This window comes from Salvelinus sp. IW2-2015, linkage group LG6.2 (genome assembly GCF_002910315.2).
Source record: "Salvelinus sp. IW2-2015 linkage group LG6.2, ASM291031v2, whole genome shotgun sequence".
Taxonomy (NCBI): domain Eukaryota; kingdom Metazoa; phylum Chordata; class Actinopteri; order Salmoniformes; family Salmonidae; genus Salvelinus; species Salvelinus sp. IW2-2015.
Genome location: NC_036846.1, coordinates 13,650,367 through 13,658,940, shown reverse-complemented (window position 1 = coordinate 13,658,940; position 8,574 = coordinate 13,650,367). Strand labels below are relative to the sequence as shown.

The 8,574-nt window shown below is 41.2% G+C and overlaps 1 protein-coding gene and 1 pseudogene across 1 annotated transcript in view; both read left to right on the top strand.

Annotated features, from left to right (window-relative positions):
- Window positions 1–842: 842 nt before the first annotated feature.
- On the top strand, window positions 843–4,571 carry LOC139027928 (protein NLRC3-like; annotated as a pseudogene).
- Window positions 4,572–8,305: 3,734 nt separating this feature from the next.
- LOC111965563 (annexin A5-like) overlaps window positions 8,306–8,574 on the top strand; it is a 28,140-nt gene continuing 27,871 nt past the window's right edge. The window contains exon 1 of the mRNA XM_023989721.2: window positions 8,306–8,388. The gene's annotated coding sequence lies outside the window, so the exon portion shown is untranslated. The remainder of the gene's footprint in view (window positions 8,389–8,574) is intronic.

Sequence of the window (8,574 nt, the reverse complement as noted above, 5' to 3'; positions counted from 1 at the left end):
ATAATTAAACTGTGGAAAAAAACTGGGGTAAACCAGAAAACATTTAGGAAATCCAAAACCTGGATAAACTAAATCAAGAAAACTTACTGCACTTTATTGTGTTTGTCAAACTGCAGCATAGCATTTTGGGGGAAGTTGAGGTCATGTCCAGTATTGACTATGCACCCAAGAGGGACAGAGGTTGGGCCATCCTAGATATGTTTAAGTAAAATATAATAAATCTAACATTTAGCAGACACTTTTATCCAAAGCGAGTTACAGCGTGAATACATTTTATGTATGGTTGGTCGAACCCGAAATCCTGGCGATGCAATGCTCTCTAATGCTTTGTGAAGCCTCAATTAAATATGGTTTATAAGGCCTTTATAAAGCACAGGTTTGTCACGTTTGACATTGGTGGTTATATCACACAGTAATGCCATATTTATGAACCCTTTATAAAGCATGACATACGGCTATAGATGATTTGTAAAACATTTATGTAGTGTTTATGAAGGCTTTAGCTGGACGTCATTTAAGGCGGGACCCAAAGTTCCTTGTAGTCGTCGCATCCCACAGTCTGTTGACAGATACTACGATACCATCCTATGTTACACATGCATCTGTCCACGAAAAATTATACTTAGTGAATTCCTGAGGGGTGATAGTTCTCCATCACCAGTGATTAAATATGTTTCTATTATATGTTGTATTATAGCCATCAGGAGAGACCAGACTCACCTGTACCAGCTGTGTGTCCATGAAGAGTGACCAGTCTACCAGACAAACTCAATGCTTTTTATGCACGCTTTGACAACAACACCGACCCAGAGGATTGGGTGACCTCACTCTCTGAGGCTGACATGAAAAAGGTCTTTAATCAGGACAACACCCGCAAGGCCGTGGAGCCCGACCGTATTCCAATGTGCGTTCTCAGAGCATGCGCAGAACAGCTGGCAGGCATATTCACGGTCATTTTCATCAGTCTGTAATCCCCACATGTTTTAAGATAACCATCATCATTCCTGTCCCCAAGAACTCTAAGGCTTCATGCCACAATGGCTATGCTTTGCGAGGCTGGTTATGGCACACATCAACTCCATCATCCCAGACACCCTAGACCCATTCCAATTTGCATACCGCCCCAACAGATCCAAAGATGACGCAATCTCAATGGCTCGACACACTGCCCTCACACACCTAGATAAAAGGAATACCTATGTGAGAATGCTGTTCATTGACTACAGCTCAGGGTTCAACACCATTGTCCCCTCAAAGCTAGGGAGGGTAAGCAACATCACCTCTGCCACGCTGACCCTCAACACTGGGGCCCCACAGGGGTTGTGTGCTTAGTCCCCTCCTGTACTACCTGTTCACCCATGACTGCATAGCCACGCACGACTCCACCACCATCATCATCATCAAGTTTGCTGACGACACGACGGTGGTAGGCCTGATCACTGGCAACGATGAGTCAGCCTTCAGGGAGGAGGTCAGTGACCTAGCAGTGTGGTGCCAGAACAACCTCTCCCTCAATGTCAGTAAGACCAAGGAGCTGATCATGGACTACGGAGGGGGAAGTGAGCACGCCCCCATCCACATCGACAGGGCCACAGCGGAGCAGGTCGATAGCTTCAAGTTCCTCAGTGTCCAAATCACTAAAGACTTAAAATGGTTCAAAACAGGTGCGACAGCGCCTCTTCCCCCTCAAGAGGTTGCAAAAATTTGTCATGGGCCGTCAAATCCTCAAAAACGTATATAGCTGTACCATTGAGAGCATTTTGACTGGCTGCATCACTGCCTGGTATGGCAATAGCACCGCCCTCAATCACATAGCGCTACAGAGTGTGGTGCAGACAGTCCAGTACATCACAGAGGCTAAGCTCCCTGCCATCCAGGGCCTCTATATCAGGCGGTGTCAGAGGACCCGGAAAATCCATAGAGTATTCTCTCTCCTTCCGCACGGCAAGCGGTACCGTTGGAAGTCTGGCAACCAACAGTCTCTTCACACACACACACACACACACACACACACACACACACACACACACACACACACACACACACACACACACACACACACACACACACACACACACACACACACACACACACACACACACACACACACACACACACACACACACACACACACACACACACACACACACACACACACACACAACACACACCACACACACACACACACACACAACATGCACATACATTTATACTGACTCTACACACACCCATTGTGTTTGACCAGATACAATGCTATTTTACAGTTATTCTATAGGGAAGTACATTCAACAAACACAGTACTGACACAAATGACTGATGATTGGCTGAGAGAAATTGATAATAAAAAGATTGTGGCAGCTGTTTTGTTAGACTTCAGTGTAGCTTTTGACATTATCGATCATAGTCTACAACTGGAAAGACTTATGTGTTATGACTTTACACCCCATGCTATATTGTGGATATAGAGATGGCTGTATAACACAACACATAGGGTGTTCTTTAATGGAAGCCTCTCCAACATAATCCAGGTAGAATCAGGAATTCCCCAGGGCAGCTGTTTAGGCCTCTTACTTTTTAAAATCTTTACTAACGACATGACACTGGCTTCGAGTATAGCCAGTGTGTCTATGTATGCAGATGACTCAACACTAAACATTTTAAAAAGTAAGAGGCCTAGACAGCTGCCCTGGGAAATTCCTGATTCTACCTGGATTATGTTGGAGAGCCTTCCATTAAAGACACATTAGAGAAAAGTAAGAGGTCTAGGCTTGGTGAGTTGCGACAAGACAAGAAATGGGTCACTGTAAAATGAATAACTTATATTCTTCAATATATCATTAATTGAATTAACCATGCATTTTTAGGTAATTCATATGAACTCCAATCCACCTTGAGAAAGACGTTTAAGTGTGTATTTGAGGGAATAGCTGAACAAGGAAACCCAACACTTCTCAATAAGATCTACACCACAGAGGGTGGAAGTGGAGAGGTCAATCATGAACATGAGGTGAGACAGATTGAGGCACGATCCAGGAGACCAGCGACATGAGACGCCAATCAAATGCAACGACGTCTTTAAAATCTTACCTGGTCAAGACAAACCTATCAGAACTGTGCTGACAAAGGGAGATGCTGGCATTGGAAAAAAAAATTCTGTGAAGAAGTTCATCCTGGACTGGTCTGAAGGAAAAGTGAATCAGAATATACACTTCATGTTTCCGCTTCCCTTTCGAGAGCTGAATTTGATGGAGAGGGGGAAAAGTGCTTTACTGAACTTCTTGATCGTTTTGTCCCAGACACAAAACAATTTGGTCTCTCCAACAATGAAACATGCAAAGTTCTGTTAATTTTTTATGGTCTGGATCAGTGCAAACTTCCTCTAGACTTCAGGATTATTGAGAGCTGTTGTGATGTCACAGAGACAAATTTTGCGGATGTGCTGCTAACAAATCTCATCAAGGGGAATCTGCTTCCCTCTGCTTTCCTCTGGATAACTTCCAGACCTGCAGCAGCGAATCAGATCCCCCCTGAGTGTGTTGACTAGTTCATCGAGGTGTGAGGGTTCAATGACCCACAGAAGGAGGAATACCTCAGAAGAAGAATCAATGACGAGAACCTGGCCAGGAAAGTCATCTCACACATAAAGACATCAAGGAGCCTCCACATCATGCTCCACATACCAGTCTTCTGCTAGATTTCAGACACAGTTCTAAAGAGACTGTTGGGTGAAACAGAGAGTGGAGAGATGCCCAAGATCCTGATTCAGATGTACGAACCCTTCATGGCGTTTCAGATCAAACAGAAAAATCAGAAGTACCATGGAGATCATGACAGGGATCCAGGCTTGGATAAAGAGATTATAATGTCACTGGGAAAACTGGCCTTTAAACAGCTGGAAAAGGACCATCTGATCTTCTATGAGGAAGACCTGAGAGAGTGTGGCATTGACGTCACAGAAGCATCCGTGTACGCAGGAGTGTGCACACACATCTTTAGAGAGGAGTGTGGGCTGCTACAGAGGAAGGTGTACTGCTTTGTGCATCCAATAGTTTCTTGCTGCATTATATGTGTTTCTCACATTCCAGGACAGCACTGAAAATTACTTACAATCAACTTAAACAAGAGTGTTGTGGATAAATATGAGACTTTCTGTGCAAGAATGGGCATCTAGACCTGTTCATCGGCTTCCTTCTGGGCTTGTCATTGGAGTCCAATCAAACTCACTTACAAGGCCTACTAACAAAACAAGAAAGCAAATCAAAGACCAATGGGGAAACATTAAAAAGAAAATCAGGAAGAATCCCTCTCCAGAGAGGTGCATCAATCTGTTCTGTCTGAATGAGCTGAATGACCATTCTCTTGTAGAGAAGATCCAAAGCTACCTGGGATCAGGAAGTCTCTCAGAAACCAAGCTCTCATCTAAACAATGGCCTGCTCTAGTCTTTGTGTGGCTGACTTCAGAAGAGGAGCAGAATGTGTTTGACCGGAGGAAATACTCCAGATCAGAGAAGGGTCTTCTGAAGCTGCTTCCCGTGGTCAAAGCCTCTAAGACAGCCCTATTAATACTCTGATAAAAACCATTCCCAAACAACAGCTATTTATTTACTGTCTGTGACTCACATAGTTTTGTTAAAAATGACAGAATATATGATCTTACACAGCAAATTTCCCAGTGTTACCTGATTTGTCAGTCTAGCATTTCTGTGTTGATTCAGGAGTTAAATTATTAACACTCAGTGGTGTAAAATAACCCTAGTTATGGTGTTAATAACCAGAGTTGAGTGTGAGAGTGGGATTGTGTCAGTTTTACTCTGTAGAGAGCAAAACATTTCCATCAAAATAACGCCCATCACTATCACATTTCCCAGCATGCTCTACTGCAGGTAGATGTTTTAGTATTGTTTTTAATATCTGTGTTTTTGCATATACATTGATTAATCGTATGCTACACAAAGATAATTAACACCTTTTTCTAAACTAATCCAATCAGATAGTGAGCTAGTTTTATTGCACCTGTTACTGAAAGGGTTGTTCCAGTTTAAATGGTTTAGGTAGTCTCCTTTAACAAGCACAGGTTGTGGGTGAATAAGAATTCCATCTGTTGAATATCCTACCTCTAGCTTGATTCCAATAGGAATTACATATCATTTTGCAAGCCAGCATAATGTGACTTGTAGGCCTGATGTGAACTGTAAAACGAGGCCCCCAAAGTAAGGCCTTATGATATACAGCACCAATCAAAAGTCTGGACACACCTATTAATTCCAGGGTTTTTCTCTATTTGTACTATTTTCTACATTGTAGAATAATAGTGAAGACATCAAATCTACGAAATAAAACATATGGAATCATGTAGTAACCAAAAAAGTGTTAAACAAATATTTTAAAGTGTCAAAATATATTTTATATTTGAGATTCTTCAAAGTAGCCACTCTTTGCCTTGATGACAGCTTTGCATACTCTTAGCATTCACTCAACCAGCTTCATGTAGTAGTCACCTGGAATGCATTTCAGTTAACAGGTGTGCCTTGTCAAAAGTTAATTTGTGGAATTTCTTTCCTTCTTAATGCGTTTGAGCCAATCAGTTGGGTTGTGACAAGGTAGGGATGGTATACAGAAGATAACCCTATTTGGTAAAAACCAAGTCCATATTATGTCAAGAACAGCTCAAATAAGCAAAGAGAAACAACAGTCCATCATTACTTTAAGACATGAAGGTCAGTCAATACGGAAAATGCCAGGAACTTTTAAAGTTTCTTCAAGTGCAGTTGCAAAAACAATCAAGCGCAATGATGAAACTGGCTCTCATGAGGACCGCCACAGCAAAGGAAGACCCAGAGTTACCTCTGCTACAGAGGATAAGTTCATTAGAGTTACCAGCCTCAGAAATTGAAGCCAAAATAAATGCTTCAGAGTTCAACAGACACATCTCGACATCAACTCTTCAGAGGAGACTGCGTGAATCAGGCATTCATGGTCGAATTGCTGCAAAGAAACCACTACTAAAGGACACCAATAATAAGAAGAGACTTGCTTGGGCCAAGAAACACGAGCAATGGACATTAGACCGGTGGAAATCTGTCCCTTGGTCTGATGAGTCCAAATTTGAGATTTTTGGTTCCAACCGCTGTGTCTTTGTGAGACGCAGAGTAGGTGAACGGATGATCTCCGCATGTGTGGTTCCCACCGTGAAGCATGGAGTAGGAGGTGTGGGGGTGCTTTGCTGGTGACACTGTCAGTGATTTATTTCGAATTCAAGGCACAATTAACCAGCATGGCAACCCAAGCATTCTGCAGCGATATGCCATTCCAATATGGTTTGTAGGACGATCATTTGTTTTTCAACTGGACAATGACCCAACACACCTCCAGGCTGTGTAAGGGCTATTTGACCAAGAAGCAGAGTGATTGAGTGCTGCATCAGATGACCTGGCCTCCACAATCTTTTGGTTACTACATGATTCCATGTGTTATTTCATAGTTTTGATGTCTTCACTATTATTCAACAATGTAGAAAATAGTCAAATAAAGAAGGACATAAAGCTGGTGTAATAGAAGCAATGATTGTCTTCGAAAAATGTGTTTATTTACACGAAGATTGCCATTTTCCCATTCACTATAATGGGGGATCCTGTTTTCTGAAAATAATGCCTGCAGTACTGAGGTCAGCCTTGAACTGCATGGCTTCAATGAGATGGTGCAGTCGTTCTCCCCTGGTCAGCACTAAGCACAGTATTAATTTAGTACTGAAAAGTGTAGACCTGGATAGACACTGGAACAGTGTTAAATTGATTCAAGTGTTTACGTTTAGTAAAAACATATTTCATCTTTTATGTACTGTTTTGATGATCTTTTATCCATCTAAAGTTAATTGACTAATTGTTATTGGATACCAGTTTTTGTTTTATAAACAATTGTCATGAAATATTTTGTATTTTTTTAATGAAAATGTTGGTAGATCCATGTTGAGTCTACAACACCCTTGCTGTGACCATATTGTTGATACACCATGGCATATTTTGCATAAATGTACATGTAAACAATGTTATTTCTGAGATTTTATATTTGACTTGGTTTCAGTTGTTTGTAAATACCACAGTATATTAAAGATATTCTGATTGTTGAATGATTGTCAGATATCAATTCTCTGAATGATTGTTACATTGCCACATATCAATTCTCCTGCTTTCATCAGTTACAAAGAATTCTGTTTGTAAAGGAATAAAATTAGCTGATGAAGGCATACCAGAACATGTTAGTTTTATTAACGAAGACTTTATTTTAAAATGTTTTTACCCCCCATTTTGTGATTACGATCTTGTCTCATGGCTGCAACTCCCCAAAGGGCTCGAGAGAGGCTGTAGTGACGCCGCAACACTGCGATGCACTGCCTTAGACTGCTGTGCCACTTGGGAGGCAGAATACTTCCTTTTTTAAACAAACTTCTGTTTTCCTAAACCATGAATTTGGCCTGACTGCCATTATCTCAATAAACGCAGTGAATAATAACACATCCAATGCAAGTACCCGGATATTTCTACAGTATCTCAAACACAAGCAGAGCAAACACAGGGGAAAGCTGGGGGAAATGATTTTCCATTAACATTCACTTATTTAACATTCCTCCATCTCTGAAATATAAACATACTGTAGAGGACCCATGTTTGCTCAGACCTAGGTCAAGTACATACCGACATGTCACTTCAAAATCCTAGAAAATATTTAGAGGTGTGCAGCTCTTGATTTAGCTTAGAGTTTTCACTTTTGGGACTATTCTATATGTGCATTTTTGTATTGCTACTCTATTGTACCGGGAAAACTAAATGACAAAGTATTTGATGTGTATCAGACCCAGGTCTGGTGAGGTGGTTGAGAAGTGGTTTAGTCCTTGTGAGGTACTGTAAATGCAGCCTCAATCCACCTAATAGGTGCTTCCAGGTAATGGAACATAAGGTTGGAATGGGATAGTTGGGACGTGGGTGAAATAAAGTCTCTGATGCCTGAAAGCCCCAATTATAGCCTATTTAGGGAAATTCTAGGCTGAAATTCAAACGGGTGGTAAAAGATCTCTATTGGATCCCTCATTGTCACAACAGTCTCTCTGACTGTCTCTCTTGTCCATGTGTTAGTGTTGTAATGTATCATCCGTATACTACGTTGTAAAAACACCAGAATGCATTAGGTCATGATCCCCCATTTGGTTGACTGCTGCTGAAATAGGACACTTTATTTGGCCAGCCGAGTAGTACAGTTAGGCCATCCCCACACACTACACTGCTGTTGTTGAGGGGTGGAGTAGAGAAGTTTCAATGCCCATAACATCTTCATAGCCCACGGTATCTTTACAGAACTGTCTATTCTAAGAGGTTAGAAAGCAAGACATTTTTGGTAAGATACCTTTGAGTTTTTTTCTCTTCATATTGCAATGTTTTTGTGAATTATATGAGACAAGACAGAAAATCATTAGTATATTTATATTTGATATCCTATGCTCAATTAATTTTACTTATGAATTACCATGTTTTTCTGCAAAATTCGAAGACTATCTGTTGGTGGAAATTTGTGTTCTATGAA